Source organism: Mus musculus, chromosome 15, assembly GCF_000001635.26.
Source record: "Mus musculus strain C57BL/6J chromosome 15, GRCm38.p6 C57BL/6J".
NCBI classification, from domain to species: Eukaryota; Metazoa; Chordata; class Mammalia; order Rodentia; family Muridae; genus Mus; species Mus musculus.
The window spans coordinates 86,879,187-86,897,012 of record NC_000081.6 but is presented as its reverse complement, the minus strand read 5'-3'; positions in this window follow the sequence as shown (position 1 = coordinate 86,897,012).

Genomic DNA, 17,826 nt, shown 5'->3' with positions numbered 1-17,826 from the left:
ATAGCATTTTAATTTGCATACATGATATTTACCATTATATTTGTTTTCTATGACTGTGTGTTTCAATTGTGGAGCTCAGGGCTGCATGGCTGGCCTGCTTCCAGTTTGGATTAAATCTTAGTGCCCCTCCTTTTTCACACACACACACACACACACACACACACACACACACACACACGAGCGCTGCCTCAGCTTCATCCCATGCTTAAAACCATTCGTTGTTCTTGCTTGTGTTATATACTTTCTTGTTATTCCCAAAAGCTTATTTCCCTTTAATCAGCTCAAACCTTCCCACGTTTCTCATGTCTTAGTGGCTTACAAATTCCACACTTTAGTTTGCAACACTTACCTATGTGTTAAATCGCTATGATAAACTCCCTGGATTTCTTCTAAGCTTGCCTGGTTCTCACTACCTGGCACCTAATATTTGATGTCACCAGTTCTCTGTGTCTTGGGTATTTGGGCTGTGGATGGGTTGGACAGTCTGTCTCTTCTCAGAATGTGGGATGCCTCCTCCGAGGCTCTGCTATAAACTAAAATCTGATATGTACAGCAGGATCAAGCCTCTTCTGTCTTATTTGTTCAATTATTTACGTCTGTCTGTAGCAACAATAGCACGCTGCTTTAACTACTTCAACTGTAGACTTTCACATCTTCTAGGACCACTCTTATCTAGCTTTGCTTTTCCCAATCAAAAAAAAGGGGTGTAGGGGAAGGGTTGGATTTTGAATATTTTTCTATTGTAAACTTTCTCCCTTACAAACTCCAAAATCGATCTGTCAAGTGGCATGCAGATATTATTGGACTGGAGAGGATAACACTGAAGCCATAGATGACTTTATGGGCAATTTACCAACTTGATGTATAAGGGAAGTCCATTTACAGGGTCGTAAGGATGTCTTCTCTTATAAGGAGAATTCAAGTGGAGCCAGGAATGAAGTGGCCTAGTGAGCCGTGAAGAACATTCTATACAGAGGAGTACAACTGTGGAATGGCTTAATGAACAATGTGCCTAGTGTTTGAGAAAAAGCTGCACAGTCAAGGTTAATGTAGACTGAGCAGGGTATGGCAGAAAGACCCCAGAGTGAGACCCTGAGTCCCTGAGTCCACAGCAAGGGTATTACCCTGCTTTGTTCTAATGGGAAGAAGCTCAGTAGATGTCTTAGTTGGGATTTTATTGCCATGAAGTGACATTATGACCATGGCAACTCTTATTTAAAAAACAACAACAACCTTTAATTGGGACTGGCTTACAGCTTCAGAGGTTTAGTCCGTTATTGTCATGGCAGGAAGCACAGCAGCGTTCATGCAGACATGGTGCTGAAGAAGGAGCTTGGAGTTCTACATCTTGATCTGAAGGAAGCCAGGTGGATTCGCTTCATACTGGGCAGAGCTTGATCATACACACACACACACACACACACACACACACACACACACACACACACACATATATATATATGTATGTATGTATGTATGCATATATATATAATTTTAAAGCCCTGCCTCCATAGAGACACACTTCATCTAACAAGACCACATCTTCTCCAACCTCCAATAAGGCCACACCTCCTAATAGTGCCACTCCCTAAGGCCAAGCATTCAAACACATGAATCTATGGGGGAAATACTGATTCAAACCACCACAGCAGACAAGGCTTAATTTTTGTATGTTAGGATATCCCTGTGAGTCATAGTGTGTAAGGGCAGAAGCAGAAGCAGAAGCAGAGAGGCACTTTCACAAGTTCAGAAGGAAACTGGTATTAGAAAGGAGCAGAGAAAACCTCAAGGAGGTTAGTGTCAAAGATAAGAACAACAGAGGGACATGATCAGTGTGTGGTGTATAGTGACAGAATAAGCTAAGCAGTGCCAAGGAACTCAAGGTCACCAAGAAACCCAGCCTGAGTGACCATAAGAGAGATGTCCCATTAATCATTAAGAAGTACAGGTGGTCCTTGTATACAATACAGGCACATCTTGGTAAACACATCACAAACTGAAAAGAAGGTAAATCAAAAAAGCATAGAGTTCCCATACCACGTCTCCTAACTCATCAGCATGGTGTGTTATGCACAGTCCAGTCAGCTGTATGCATTACACATCACTGGGCTGACTGGGAGCTGTGGAGAGATGTCTCTGCCCATCAGTGCAGAAGAGGATGAGTCAGAAGCCACACTGGAGTTCAGAGTCACGTTTCTACCGAATGCATATTGCTCTCACACCAAAGTAAGTCCTAAGTCAGAACTCATACGGAATGAGGATCTTCTGGGGTATGATGCTCATCAATGAAGCATCATACTCACTACATATGTTCACTCATCCCTCATCACTTCCCCCTTCTCTCGTCTTACTTTTTCTTTCAAAGTAACGAATATCACTGTCCTGTATATTCACCACCCCGTTGTCTGATTTCTCCACTGATAAAGAAGGTTCCTGCGGACATGTTTCACTTTCTGTTTTTTTTCATTCTGTCCTGTGTGTCTCCAAGGGACCTCACACCCATTTTACTATGGTCTGGATAAAGACCTGATGGAGAGAGTGAGTGTATTACTCACTCTCTGTTGCTATGATAAAATACCACGATCAAGGGAAATTATGGAAGAGTTTATTTAGCATTATGGTTCCAGAGAGTTAGAGTCCATGGTGGTGGAGCAAAGGCATGGTGGCATTAGCAAGAAGCTGGGGCTTGCATCTTGAACCACAAGCACTAAGCAGAGAGAGCAAACTTGAGATGGCACAAATCTCTAAACTCTCAAAGTCTGCCTCCAATGACACACCTCCTCCAGCAAGGCCACATCTCCCAAGGCTCCGCAACAGCACCACCAATTAGGAACCAAGCATCCAAGTGTCTGACCCTATTGGAGGCAGGAGTTGTAGGGCAGGCATTTCTCATTCATAATGCCATAGGGAGGAAAGAGGCATGGAAGAAAATAGACAATCTTGGTAGCAACTTTTCTTAGGTCAAATGTGTGAGTGTGTGTGTGTGTGTGTGTGTGTGTGTGTGTGCACCTAGAGTTGGAGATTTTCATATTAGAAAATTGTTTTTCTGCTCATCTCTTATACAGCTTCTTCTCTAAGAACTTTCATGGTAACATGTATTACAAGTGTACTGGTTTTCTAGTGCATTTCCTTTGAAGTTTTGTCTAAACCATTCTCCTTTATAACGTATCTTTTTCCCCTCCTTGTCTTATTGCATTGGGCAAGACATCCACAAACACTTTGAAAGGGGGCATCTTGGCTGCTGAGATATCACATTTCTCACTGAAAATACTGACATTTGGTCCTATGTGTGTCATCATTTCTGGTAGACCAACTTGAGCCACGGCATTTTTGATCACAGCCAGTGGACTTCACTTGTCACATATGACTGTTATCTGTGCTGTGGCTTCTGTACTCGAAGCACCCTGGCAAGAGGAATTTTTGTCATGGCCACTTTTGGGTGCATAACATCAATTATAGTGGCAACATCTATGCATTCTCAGTGGCTGTGGACTTAGGTTCCCAGAAGTTGACAAGGAAAGCACACCTTGCTTGTGAGACCGGACTTTCCTTGTGGGTTGATTTTGCAATTAAACATGTTCTATCTTCCACTCCATTTAGTTTTGGACATGAACACTTCTACTAATGAGTGTGGCGACCATTCATGGCAGCTGTTTTGCAGATATCCAAATGAGTCTTCCGGTCCAAGATGCTCTTCCGTACAGCTTTCTTCCTCTGGAGTTTTGTCCATAAGAACAACTGCACACAGATGGTCCTTATCTTCAGGCATCAGCCACCAGATCTTCACATCTTCATGGTCACAAGGATCCTAATTAAACATGTGTTTATTGATCCTGGCTTGAAGAGTGGAGGTTGTCAACCCCTCTCTGCAATCAGATAGGCCATGTTCCATTCTGTGCACAGTTTGATTTCCGATTCTCAGGAAAGCAAATTCTACAGAAAGGCAAGCAGGGGTCAAAGAGAAAACTTTGGGAAAGACAGAAGAAAAAAAGCTGTAGGGTGAAGTGGATATTGGAAAAATGAGGTAGAAAAATAAGAAAGCAGAGTTAAGGGAGAGAAAAGGATGCATAGAATACATATACAAACGGATGTACATGGCTGTACTGGAGACCACGCCAGGATGAGATTAGATACACAAGAGGGTCAGTGAGTAAATGCCTATGAGACACAAATTAGGAGAGGAGGGAGACAGACAGCTGTCAAATAACTACACAGGGAGAGGAAGAGGGGAGGCTGGTAAAGACAGGCTGAGACTATAACACAACGCTAGGGAAGATTTAGCCAGGCTAGAGCAGAGTCCTCATGGCAGGACTTATAAGTCCCCTGACTCACCATGCTGATACAACAGCTGGAAGCAATGCCCAAAAGACCATGAGAAGGAAGGTGTAGGACCTCCGGAGGGCACTGTCTAGAGTCTCAAGTCTTTTATGGCCACAGTAGAAGACTTGGGTAGCCTGTTTTCAATATTGCCATGGAGAAAAGGGAACCAATAGAAAATATAGGAAAATGGGAGGAAAATTGAAGCAATCATAAGTATGTATTTTCTATTCGATGTAAAATGAATTATTCATACAAAAGTCCAGGCTACAACAAAAGAAGCAGTGTTAGCAGATTCTTGTTTCCCAACATACGGATATTAGCTTGTCGTCCATGGCCGGGATAAACACCATGAAACAAAGGCAATTTGGGAGATGAGAAGTTATTTAGCTCATAATTCAGAGTCCATCATAGAGAAGTCAGGGAAGGTACTCAAGGCAGGAACTTGGAAGCAGGAACTGAATCAGAGACCATTGAAGAATGTTGCCTATTGGCTTCATCCCTTTGGTTTGCTTAGCTACCATTCAGATACAGCCCAGAGCCACCTGCTTACCAGTATCACTCCCCACAGCAGACTGGGCCCCCAAATAGGTCAGCAATCAAAAAGACACCTTACAGAAATGGCCACAGGTCAATCTGATAGAGTCAATTCCTTGATCGAGATCTCCCTTTTCCAGGTATGTCAACTTGACAGGAATGAAATAGCAGAATGCACATGAGAAAATAGCATTTATGCATAGCTCGCAACCTCTGCTAAGAAGACAGTGTAGCTCAGAGCACAAGGATGAGCAATGGGGGCCCCTTCTTTAGCATGGAGGGAAGAAAATCTTTATAATTTACATAAAGTTAGCCTTTGCTTCCAAAGGCTAACTGTTTTCAGCAGGAATTCACTGACTTGATCCCAAGGCCCTGGGGAGAAAAATCAAATCTCCTCTTCAATTTTTCTCATGGCTTTAGAAATAGCAAGGTCACCTTAGGTTGAAGTATGACCGGTGATTAGGGGCAGCTTCTGTAAAAGGGACATAGGAAAGCAGCCTCCTCATGTCACATGACCATTAGAGAGACACAATGGAGGGGACTGAAAGAGGACAAGTCCTTTATAATCACTGTAGTGTTGAAAATGTTAGGAGTGTGTTGGGGGCTGGAGAGATGGATCAGTGGTTAGGAACACTGGCCACTCCTGCAGGGGACTCAGGTTTGAGTTCCAGCTTCCATGTAGATGCTCACAGCCATCCGTGGTTCCAGATCTAGGGAATCCAACACCCTCTTTACACAATGCTCATATGTGGAACACATACATGCATACATACATACATACATACATACATACATACATATACACACACACATAAAATAAAAATAAATAAATCTTTAAAGAAAATACTGTGACTTTGGCTGGGATTAGGTGAGGCCCCTGGTGGAGGATTGGCTGTAGTACTAAGGGGAAACTTAAAATCTAAGTTGATAAAACTATACGCTTGCTATGAATAAATGATACCCGAGACTATCCACAGATTTTATCTTCCTCAAAGCCTTGGGATATAATATCCATGTGATAAAGGTGAACAGCCATGGTACTGAGAAAGTAGCTGAAATCTCATATCCCATCTCCAAATTACAGATAGACAGTGAATGAGACTGAGCCTGTCTTGGGCTCTTGAACTCTCAAAACACACCCCCAGTGATACATCTTCAATAAAGCTGCTCCCATTCCAGCTGGACCACACCTACTAATCCTTCCCAAACAGTTCCACTAACTGCCAACCAAGCATTCAAACCTATGAACCTATGGGGCCCATTCTCATTCAAACTGCCACAGGGGATATTTTATCAGGTCAAATCTGCGTTTCTGTAATTAATGATATGTTTACTCCTTTCCTTGTTCTAATCTACCATGAATCTTTTTCCATGTGGTAGCCACTGTGACAAATGGGTCCAGGGTCTCAAGGAACAACCCCCATAATGCAAAGTATCTCAACAAAGCAAAAGCTTTACTTCTGTGTACAAGAGGGAATGTAGCCATGCATAAAGAAGCAGGCAAGCATACCCAGCTTGGCTCTCACTGGGCTATTATTCCTAAGGCCAAGGGGTTCTGTGCCTTACTCTGAGTGGTCTCACCTTGGTCCCACACTCATATGCAGATGGATAACTCAGAGTGAAGGAGCTGAAAAGCAAAGTATAGCTTTTGAGAACAGGATGTGACCTTGAGTTTAAGAAATGTTGCCACTAGAGGATTTGAATTTCTGCCAAGTGGTGTCTTTATATTTTTTTAAAAGGGGGTTTATCTCATTTAACCCTTTGACAGAAACACTGTACTTTCTGTTTACATTTATAACTCTTCCCAGATTCTCTAGGCTTCTCCTCTGCTTGTTCAACCTGATCTCCCTAAATTCTGTGTGGAGCCTATATCTCAGGCCATCCACCCTAGGGCTAAGGCTTGTATTGCTGAGCTGTCCTGGGTTGCCAGTGTTCTCTCCCAAGCGTTGACTTCCCCTTCCCACTTTCTTAATGGTGTCTTTTGATGCGAAGAAGCTTTTAATTTTGAGGAAGCTCAAATTGTCAATGTATTCTCTCTTCCGGTTATTGCTTTTTTCTTTTTCTCCTGAGTGAGGCCTTTGCCTGCTTCCAAACTGCAATTGCTTCCTTTAGTCTTCCTTTAAAAGCTTTATGGACATAGATTTTTTTTTAACATGGAAAACTATCATCTCAATTAATTTTGTGAAAGGGGAGTTGATTTTCTTTTCTAAATGGATGTCTGGTCTGAGCATTGCTTCTGCAAAAAAAAAAAAAAAAAGGCTTCCCTCTCTCCATCGAATTGCCTCAATGTCTGTGTCAAAAATCAATTGCCTTTTAGGTCTAAGTCAATTTGGACTCTCTTACTTCCATTGATCTCCATCCTAAATGGCCACTGCCAGCACATTGTCCTTCTTTGTGTGACTTTCTAGCAAGCACCAAGAGAGACATTATGAATCGAATCATCAGACTGCTTTTTGTCTTAAATATTTCAAATATCACATGGGGAAATGAACTTTAAACACATCTTATGACTATTAGTTAAAAAACAAACCTGGACCTTTTTTTTTTAAATAGAGTTGTGTTCAGTCTGTAGAGTCTCAGGGGGAACTTGATTGGTTAATAAGGAGCGCTCCAATCTATGAACATGGTACACCTCCCCACTCAGAACACACACCTGCATTTCCCAAACACAGAAGGCCACATGCAGCAGTCAGCAAAGGTGGACTTAAGGGCTCCCTTGGCCTTATTATTGTCCTTAAGTTTTGTTCTGTTGATTGTCATTATATAAGAACGATTTTTAGATTGATTTATTTTCTGCAGCAATACCAAGAGTCTTCATCGAGCAGCAGATGGAAACAGATGCAGAGACCCGAAGCCAAACATCAGGTGGAGCTCGGAGAGTCTTGTGGAAGAGTGGGGGATAGAATTGCAAGGACTCCACAAGAAGACCTACAGAGTCAATTAGACTGGACTCATGGGGACTCACAGAGACAGAACCACCAACCAAAGAGCATGTAGGGGTTGAACCTGGGGTCCCTACACATTTATAGCAGATGTGCAGCTTGGTCTTTGTGTGGGTTCCCTAGTAATTGGAGGGCAGCTGTCTCTGACTCTATTGTCTGCCATTTGATCCCCTTCCTCTAATTGGACTACTTAGTTGGGCCTCAGTGGGAGAAGATGCACTGAGGCGTGCAGTGGCTGGATGCTCCAGGGTGGGATGGTACCCAAGATGGGCTTCCCCTTTTCCTCAGAGAAGAGGCAAAAGTAAAGGGGGAGGATTTGTAAGGGTGGGACTGAGAGGAGAGAAGGGATATGGGGATAGGAGAGTGATCTGATGTAAAGTGAATGTGTGTGTGTGTGTGTGTGTGTGTGTGTGTAGAAATAATAACCTACTTTTATGTTATAGAAGAGAACATTTTATTTCCTTTAAAAATGTTTATGTCAGCAGGGCAGTGGTGGCACATGCCTTTAATCCCAGCACTCGGGAGGCAGAGGCAGTTGGATTTCTGAGTTCAAGGCCAGCCTGGTCTACAGAGTTTCAGGGCAGCCAGGGCTACACAGAGAAACCCTGTCTCGAAAAAAAAATGTTTATGTCATTTATACCTCTTTCTTTCCTAGCCTTCACTAGAATTCACAGTGTAACAGGAAAATGTTCTGCAGACTTGTGTTTTTCTGCTCAGGGTTCGTCAGGGGAGAGGCTGGCAGTGAAGGTCCACTCGGGTCCTCTGTGCCTGTGGTGACTCACACAATCTATCAGAATGTCAAATAGGGTCATCCCGCTTCCTGCTGCACACCAACTGCCTACAAGTGACTGCGGACCTTAGGATCCCTGCCCACAGTAATAAGAGCATGGACCTGATTTTATTTGTGAATACTTTATTAGGTTTTTACCCTTAGCATTGTGGTGGAATTATGGACTTAGGAAATGGCTATTCTATCTATCTATCATCTATCAATCTCTATCTCTTTCTCTCTGAGGGAATAAGACTGGGTACATTTTCTTCTTCAATGTCAATCATATAGGCAAATGGGACACAGCCTGCCTATTGTCTATTTAACTATCAGTTCAATGGGTATACAGAACTCATCAGATTTTCTTTGTTGTCTCCCATTGCTAAATTATATTTTTGGATGGATTTGTCACGTGCACCTGAGTTTGCAAAATTCTCTGGCTCCTCTCAGTACCCATTATCATATCTTTTACATCTGCAGATCCCTTAGTGGCAATCCTGCTAAGGGCTCCCTGGCCTTGGTCCTGCCCCCAGTGGATCGCCTGTGCCCCTGGCTTGTGTGTGTGTGTGTGTGTGTGTGTGTGTGTGTGTGTGTGTGTGTGCCCTTTATGCTCCCTCTTTCCAAGGTTTTAGGAATCCCATTAGCCTTTTCAAAGAACCCTGCTCCTTTTGTTAAGTTCTTAATTGCAGGTTTTCTATTTCATTTAATTCCATTCTCCCCTTTATTATTTTTATTATTCTCCCTTCTTTGGGATTAATTTGCTCCTTTTTAATTTTTTTCCTCGCCTCTTAAGGTAGATCATTAACTTTCAAACTTTCTTCCCTCCTAATTATGCATTTAAATTTATAAATTTCTTCCTAAGCTTTATTTAAAGCACAGCTCATGTATTTTAATACATCGTGCCGTTGTTTTCATTTAACTCAATGTGGGTCCTCCCTACTCCCCAGTCTTTATGGCGATTTCTTCTCTGAATCATGGATTATTCGTGTGTTACCATAATTACTAACCATTTGGGTATTTTCTTTTCCATTTCTAATTGAATTGTAGTTAGTAAGCAAAGGCGGGTGGCCCTCACCTATAATCCCTGAACTTAGAAGATGGAGAAAGAAGATCAGAAGTTCAAGGGTCAACCTCAGCTATATCCGTGATTTCAAGTCCGGCCTGGGCTACATGATAGCCTGTCTCAAAAAGCAAAAGCTAATTAACAGTTTAACAGTAGGGACTCTGTCATGTTTTCTGGCACAATAAAAAGGACTGTCAGATTTTACTGAGGCTAATAATCACATATAACATCAATCTCGCACAATTAATTATTCTGTAATTAAGTATTCCTCAATAGCAGGTGATTATATTATCCCTCCCTTGTGAACATTCAGAATGCATGGGGAAATAACCTGCATTTACCACCATTGAACTCACGCATTTGGTGGCAGGCCATTCAACCCTCTACGTCCTAAATGATGCTGTGCCCACCTGTTCCCTCATCCTGAAAGATGAGTGTGAACATCTTCAGAAACGGCTGTGGGCATACTCAGCCTTTCACTCCCACCTCATTTTCTTTATGTATTGAACTCATTGACAGTATATCCTGTATCTAGGAAGTGCTAAGGGACATTTAAAAAAAAACAAAGTGAAAATATTCAGCAATATCACACGGCACAAGCCCACGTTCAGCTGGGCTCTACGTTTTTACTTCATGCCAGTGGTGGTGGTTGCACACAGGTAGAATCTGATAGGAGGCAATGGCAGGGAGATCATGAATCATTGGCAATAAAATTAGAAAACAAATTCCTTTACAAAGAGAATCAAGAAATGAAATATTTGAAAGGGGCTAAGGACACAGATCAGCAGGCAAAGGTGCTTGTTGCCTGGTAACCTGAGTTTGATCCCTGGGGAATCACATGGCAGAAAGAGAGTAATGATCCCCACCACACATCCATCCCTATCTTAAACAAAATAAATACAGAAAATGTGATATATATATATATATGCATACATATACATATACATATACATATACATATACATCATATACATCATATACATCATATACATATACATCATATACATATACATATACATATACATATACATATACATATACATATACATATACATATACATATACATATACATATACGTATGTATGTATGTAATGGGGAGATAGATCAGTGGATAAAATACTTGCTATGCAAGTATAAGAACTCGGATCCTGTGACCCACACAAAACCAGGCATCGTTCATCCATAATCTCAGTGCTTGGAGACAGATACAGGAGACAGATACAGGAGACAGATACAGGAGACAGATACAGGAGACAGATACAGGAGACAGATACAGGAGACAGATACAGGAGACAGATACAGGAGGATTCTGAGGGGAGACAGGTGTTACCTATCTAACCAAACTGGTAACTCTCAGGCTCAGGGAGAGACCCTGTATCAAACCCAGATGGCCTGCAATGTTGGCTTCTGGCCTCACAAGTGCACATGTGTGCATGCATACCAATCCCCCCCCCCACACACACACACACGTGACCACCATATGCACATATCCATGCACACACCAAAAGATAAAAAAAACAAGAAGGTAATCAAAAGTACTGGGGTTATGCACGGAAAATAATAAAGAGCTGCAGAGGTAAAGACCTAAATAAAGAGAAAGTCATTCCAGGACGTTATTTGATCTCACAGCACAGCCAGGAGGGCAAGCTTCAAGCACTCTGGGTGCCAGCAGACCATTCTTTGCATTCTGATGTGATCATCTCAATACAAAAGAAAACAACTGTGAGTCAAAGACGGTTCTGAGAAAGAACACCATCCGGAGGGATTCAGAACCTAACTAGAGAGATCTCTCAGGGGGTTAAGCTTATCTGCTGCTCTTTCCTGCGCCCTGGCTTTCATTCCTAGCACCTACACAGTGGCTCACAACTGTCTGTAGTGCCAGCTCTGGTGGATTTAATGCCCTCTTCTGGCTTTAGGGGTAACCTGCACACACACACGCACAACACACACACGCACAACACACACACACGCGCGCGCGCACACGCACACACACATGCACACGCACATGCACACGCGCGCGCACGTGCGCGCACATCTTACAGTAAAGCTATGAAAATCAAGAACCAACAGAAATGACATCAGAGAAAACTTAGATCCGTGACCTCGGCTAACTTATTTCTCATAAATATGGCATCAAACACATGTTCCACACACAGAAACTAATCTGATAAATTTCACTGCATCAAAATGTAAATCTTTTGTTCTTCAAAAGGAAACATTAAGAAAACGGAAGATAGGCTGGATGTGGTGGACCACACCTTTAATCCCAGCACTTGGGAGGCAGAGGTAAGGAGATCTCTGAGTTTGAAGCCAGATTGGTCTACAAAGTGAGTTCACCATTACAGAGAGAAACACTGTCTTGAAAACAACCAAACAAAAAAACAAACAAAAACAACTATACAAACTATACACACAAAAAAAGCAGAAAGAGAGAAAGAAAGAAAGAAAGAGAGAGAGAGAGAGAGAGAGAGAGAGAGAGAGAGAGAGAAAGAAAGAAAGAAAGAAAGAAAGAAAGAAAGAAAGAGGAAGGAAGGAAGGAAGGAAGGAAGGAAAAAAGGAAGGAAGGAAGGAAGGAAGAAAGAAAGAAAGAGAGAGAGAGAGAGAGAAAGAAAGAAAGAAAGAAAGAAAGAAAGAAAGAAAGAAAGAAAGAAAGAGGAAGGGAGGGAGGGAGGGAGAGAGGGAGAGAGGGAGGGGGGAGGGAAAGAAAGAATTTGAGGGAAATAAGATTTATGATCAAGACTTATATGCATGTAGATATGTAGAAATTTTAGAGCCCCAATATAAAATCACACATAGAATTTTTAGAATCCAGAAATAAGAGAGAAATACAGAAACAGTTCTAAGAAGTAGTGGTTAGGTGAATGGATAACGGTGCCCATGATGCAGGCACATAGTTTTAGGTTCATGAAAAAATAACCCTTGGCATCTTAAAATGCAAATTAGAGTCCCAGTAAGAGATGATAAGGCTTAACAGCTCATAAAATGATTTCAAACAGAGAAATGGAGAGCAGCAGTCAATGGGAGAAGATTCCAGAAGCTTTTGTATGGATCTTGGAATTAACTTATCCTTCTATGCAGCCACTTTGGAAATAAATCTGGCTCTCTCTTAAAAAAAAAAAAAATGAAGCCTAGAAGAACCATGAGGCCAGCAATGCCTTCACCCAAGACAAACAGAAACTTCTACAGAGACCTGGATGTCCATGTTGGTGTCCTTATTCATGAGCCCCCAAGCTGGGTGTCCATAACCTCATAGGTGGGTAAATAAAAAGTTACCTATGGGAAAAGTAGAGCATTATGCTATTCAACCACGAAGAGCATCTCATGGTGATTTCGCCTTCAGGTTCCAGTATGGACGATGTTTGTCATTGTGGTGGGATGTGCACACCTCCAAATTGAAGGACCATGTAGGTCTTTGTTACAGGAAGGGAGCCAGCCACAGTGAGCAGGCAGGCATGGAAGCACTGGAGCAGCCACCGGTCCAGAGAAATCACGCACCACTTAATGGCTTTTGGAGTCTGGGACCAGCGAGGCGGGTGGCTGTGAGCATTGTTATAAATAACGGGGCATGGGGAGTCTCAAGGAGCCCCCTTCGTGATTCTCCTGCATGGCCTTAGATACAGCTTACCTCTAAACTGTTTATTAGAGCTGGTAGTGAGATGTGAAAAAAAATAAAGAGTTAGCATCTGAAAATGTTTATAGAAAATTGACAGAGTAATTTCATGTCTGTTAAAATTAATAACAAAAAAGTGGAGTCGATTTTGTATGCCTTCTGGTTTCTTTCTCTCTCTCTATTTTTTTTTTTTGAATTTCTTTTCTGCTGAAAATTTCAAACCACGTTCTGTGATAGACTGCAAAACATCACACCTCCACACAGCTGTGTGATGAACCTGTGGGCCCACCTGGTGGGAAAGGATGGCAAGGGGGTGGGATTCCCGAGACCGAGGACCATGTCTGAAGATCTCATGAGAGCCAAGGGTCAATGTAGCACCTCCAGGGGGCATATGGGTCGTGTGGATGACCCTGCCACTGTGTATACTGGAAGAAGGGTGACATGGTGTGCCAACAAGAGAGCCCTGAAATATGGGAAGCTTGGCCACACAGCAATGTAGAAGGCGTCAAACTCCGTGGACTCAGTGCCTGCCTGATCTTTCAGAACCTTCCTGAGGTGCCTGCTATGCAGAAGCAGAGGGCAGCCCTGTGTACTCTCTGCCAGGGGGATTCCCAAGACAGGGGACCATGTCTGAAGATCCCACGAGAACAAGGGTTAATGTGCTATCTCTACAGGGTACACGGATCACTTGGGTGACTCTGTCATCATAGACACCGGAAGGAGGGTGACATGGTGTAAGACATTCTCTACCAGAGCAGTGAAGGCAAGGGTGTGAGTTTATAGGGGACTTCAAGAGTAACCCAAGTCCCCACTAGGCAGAAACAGAAAGGTACGCCTTTGGTGTTCTTCTGTGTGTCTGTCTGTGTCTGTCTGTCTGTGTGAATCCTTTAGCATTGGTAACATGGCTTTGAGGTTCAGTAGAACCTGAGCACCTGTCACTAAACCACGATGAGGGGACAACTCTTGAAGAGGGGGGCCACAGACAAATGCACGTCTCTGTCTACAGTGATGAAGTGGCCTGGTGCCCGCTAGCACTCTGTCAACTGCCGTCTAAGTTTCAGAATAAACACCTTCATTTTCAGCCACTGAGATTTAAAGACAAATAAACAAACCCATGCTCAGGCCTCACTGAGTTGTCACGAGCTTTAGCGCTGCAAAGCCAAGCACGAGGTGAATGTTATAAACAAACAAATGCCACCCACCCACGTCTCAGAGTGTAGATCTGCTCCTCCAGTGACACTGGACACTGGCTGATGGCGCCATGCTCAGAGCAAACCCTTAGAGCCCCAGAGGGCTCTACTCTGCTACCAGAGTGGAAGCCAAGGGCAGCAGGGGACCACAGGAGAGTGTTGTCTTCTCTTGCGGCTGAAATGGGGTTATGAAATTGGTTGTCTAAGTCCAGGGGGGACTTCCAGACGGTCCTGTAGGCATTGGGTTCTGTGATACAAAAGAGAATTTGCCAGGTGTAAACTCTTGAAAGGAAACTGTGAACAGTATTTATTCAAGGTGATTTGAGCAATGCTGTGGGACATTGGGAAAAGATGGGAGAAGGACTCAGAGGCCTGAAGAGGACAAGGAAGCCTTGTGATGTCAAAGTGTAAGAGGAAAGGGAGGTGGAATGCAAGGCTATAATGTGTGTCTATATGTCTGTGCGCGCGCGCATGTGTATATGTAATTGTGTGCGTTTATGTACATTATACCTTGTATATATGTTTGTGAGCCTAGGTTAGACCCAAGACTAAACACTTGCTTGTTGCTTCAGGAGACCTGCACCAGGAACCAGGCCTTTCTTGGTTGAGTGGTACCTGATCCTGAGCTTAGAAAATCCAGCCATGATGCTCTTTACAGGAAACAGCATCTCCTGTTCTATTCTTTGGGTGTTGAAACATGGGTAATTGAGGTGGAGGGTATCACTCTGCAGGAGATGCAGAGGGAGCCATGGAGTGAGGGTCAGCTCATCACTCAGAGTCTTAACCTTTCTAACTGCTCTTCCAGCATCCCTGCTTGTTCTGACTAGGTGTATTCCCTCAGAGCAGAAGGAAGGGAAAGGCGGCAGAGTGGCTCACCACTGTAGGCTGCAGAAGAGGTAAACAAAGATGACCTCAGAGGTGGAAACACAGAGGCATCCAACCAGGACTGCAAACGAGCAGACACTGAGGCCTCCTAGGTCTGAGAGCAACAGCCTTCCACTCTGAGCCTTCCCTGAGCTGTGATGGCGTCCATGCTACAGGCCACCCTTGATCTGAGCACGAGGAACAAATGGAACAGAAGATAACTCCTTAACAGCTTCCTGGATGTATGCTCCCCACCGCAGTGCAGACTGTAATGACGGAGTCTTGAGAAGGAGGAAGGATAAGAAGGGAGGACCCCAGGAACAGCCCTTCCCTTCTGTCTACTGCTGGGCCAGTCTGAAAACCTGATCATGCTCAAGTTTCTGTTGCCATCACAGACAACAACAATGGACTGGGTCCCAGGTCCTGGACGCTAAAGTCCTGGCCTGGGCAGATGAACAAAAAAACAAAACAAAAAACAAAAAACAAAAAAAAAACAAAAACAAAAAACAAACAAACAAACAAACAAACAAAAACTACTCACCCCAGACAGGGCACCAATGACAGACAAGAAACCAATTGCAGTTCAGTCTAGCTTGGTGTCTATGGTGGTTTGAGTGAGAAATGTTCACAGTGGGTTCATTCATTCTAATACTTGGTCCCCAGTTGGTGTCACTGTCTTGGGAAGTCTAAGAGGTGCAAGAAGTGTGTCACCGGGGGTGGGTTTGGAGAGTACAAACCTAGCATCTCTTCCAGTTCATGCTCTCCATGATGTGCCCATGATGCAAGATGTGAGCTTTCAGTTTCCCTCTCCTGTTGCCAAGTCTGCTGCTCACTGCCATCCACCCCCCATTACGTGCCTCAATCAGCTCATCCTCTAGAACCATAAGCCAAAGTGGACACGTTCTTCTATCAGTTGCCTTGGTCATGGCATTTTACCACAGCAATATAAAAGTCACCTAATACAGTGTGCCAATGAATGTACCTCCAAGGATATGAATGAACAACTTATTGGCAGGAACATGGACAACTCACAGTGGCTGTACCCCCCCTCATATCAAAAGCCATTGACTACCATGAATACTCACCCTCTTCCACCCCTTTAACAAAAATGTTAATGGGCCTGATCTTGAGGTGGTCTCCTGGATGTAATCATGGTTGCTTACTGTTTAAGATGACCCCAACTATGTCACGCTAAGGGCCAGCATCCTTCAACAGGCTCTTCCTGGTGAGTATTTTGTGGGATCTTGCTGTGTTAGAGGACCTCAGGGGAATGAGGAAGCAAACAAGGGAGGAATATTTTCCATAATGTTTTACATGGACCACAGACAGAGTTAGGCTGGCCTGTCTACCACCTAGAAACCTAACCTCACAGCAGCGTATACAAGTGTTAGGTGTGGGGGTCATCCAGGAACTCTCTGCGTGAGTGGGAGCCCTTGGAGGAACATCTCAAATAAAGTGACACTCTGGTATCTATCTCCATGTACTCTCTACCCTCACAAATTTGTGGTTATAATAAAAAAGGAAAAGGTGATATGTTCCATGGGAGCCTCACAGGGATCCCCAAAGTGGGCCAACCATGCTGGTGGACTTGTAGGTACTGGGGATCCTGTTTCTGCCCTCTGATAAATGCTGGGAGCCAGCGATCAACACTGAGATAGAAAACACTTTAAACACAGGACAGAGGCAGATCCTTATGACCAAACTGGGAACTCCTCTTTTCCAATGCTGGTATACAAAAGCAGGCACCAGCCCGCGCTCAGTGTCCTTATATTCTAGGGACACATCTCCAACCAAAGAAAAGCTAATACCCCCAGAGGTTACAAAATAACATTTTTGCCTCTCCCCCTACCCCATCCCACCCCACAATAAATACTGAGAAGGAATGCAGCATCCCGCATTGTGCCACTAAAAACTATTAGAAAGAAACCAGAAGGCATCGGAGATTGGACACTCTGGCGGTAATGAAAAGGAAACAACTGGAGGGGCTGAATTTTCAAGTGTAGTCATTAGCGATGAAAGCTGAATATAGCTGAGAACAAACTAGAGCCCATAATGGCAGCTTGGGGGTCCAGGCCCAGGTTCCTCCAGCCACCAGGAGAGAAAAACAATCAGATAGGAAATAGAGGGAGCTGTGGAAGATGAGAGAGACAGGGGCACAGGACAGAATTGCTGAGAACACAGAAGTTAAACAGTAAAAGCTAGAGAAATGCTTTCAAGGAGAGAAAGAGTAGGGAGGGTATCCGGGGAGTAGTTTGAATGAGAAATGTCCCCAGAGGCTCATGGATCTGAACACTTGGTCCTCAGTTAGTGGCACTGTATGGGGAGGCTATGGTGCTTTTAGGAGGTCCAGTCTTGCTGGAAGAAGTGGGTCACTGCAGGCAGGCTGGGGGGTTTATAGCTCTGCCCCACTTGCAGCTTACTCTATCTCTGCTTTGTATATGTAGTTAAAATGTGCCCTGCTAGCTTTCCAGTCATGCTACCATGCTGTCCCCACCATTATGGACCCTCCCTCTGGAAGCATAAGCCCAAATAA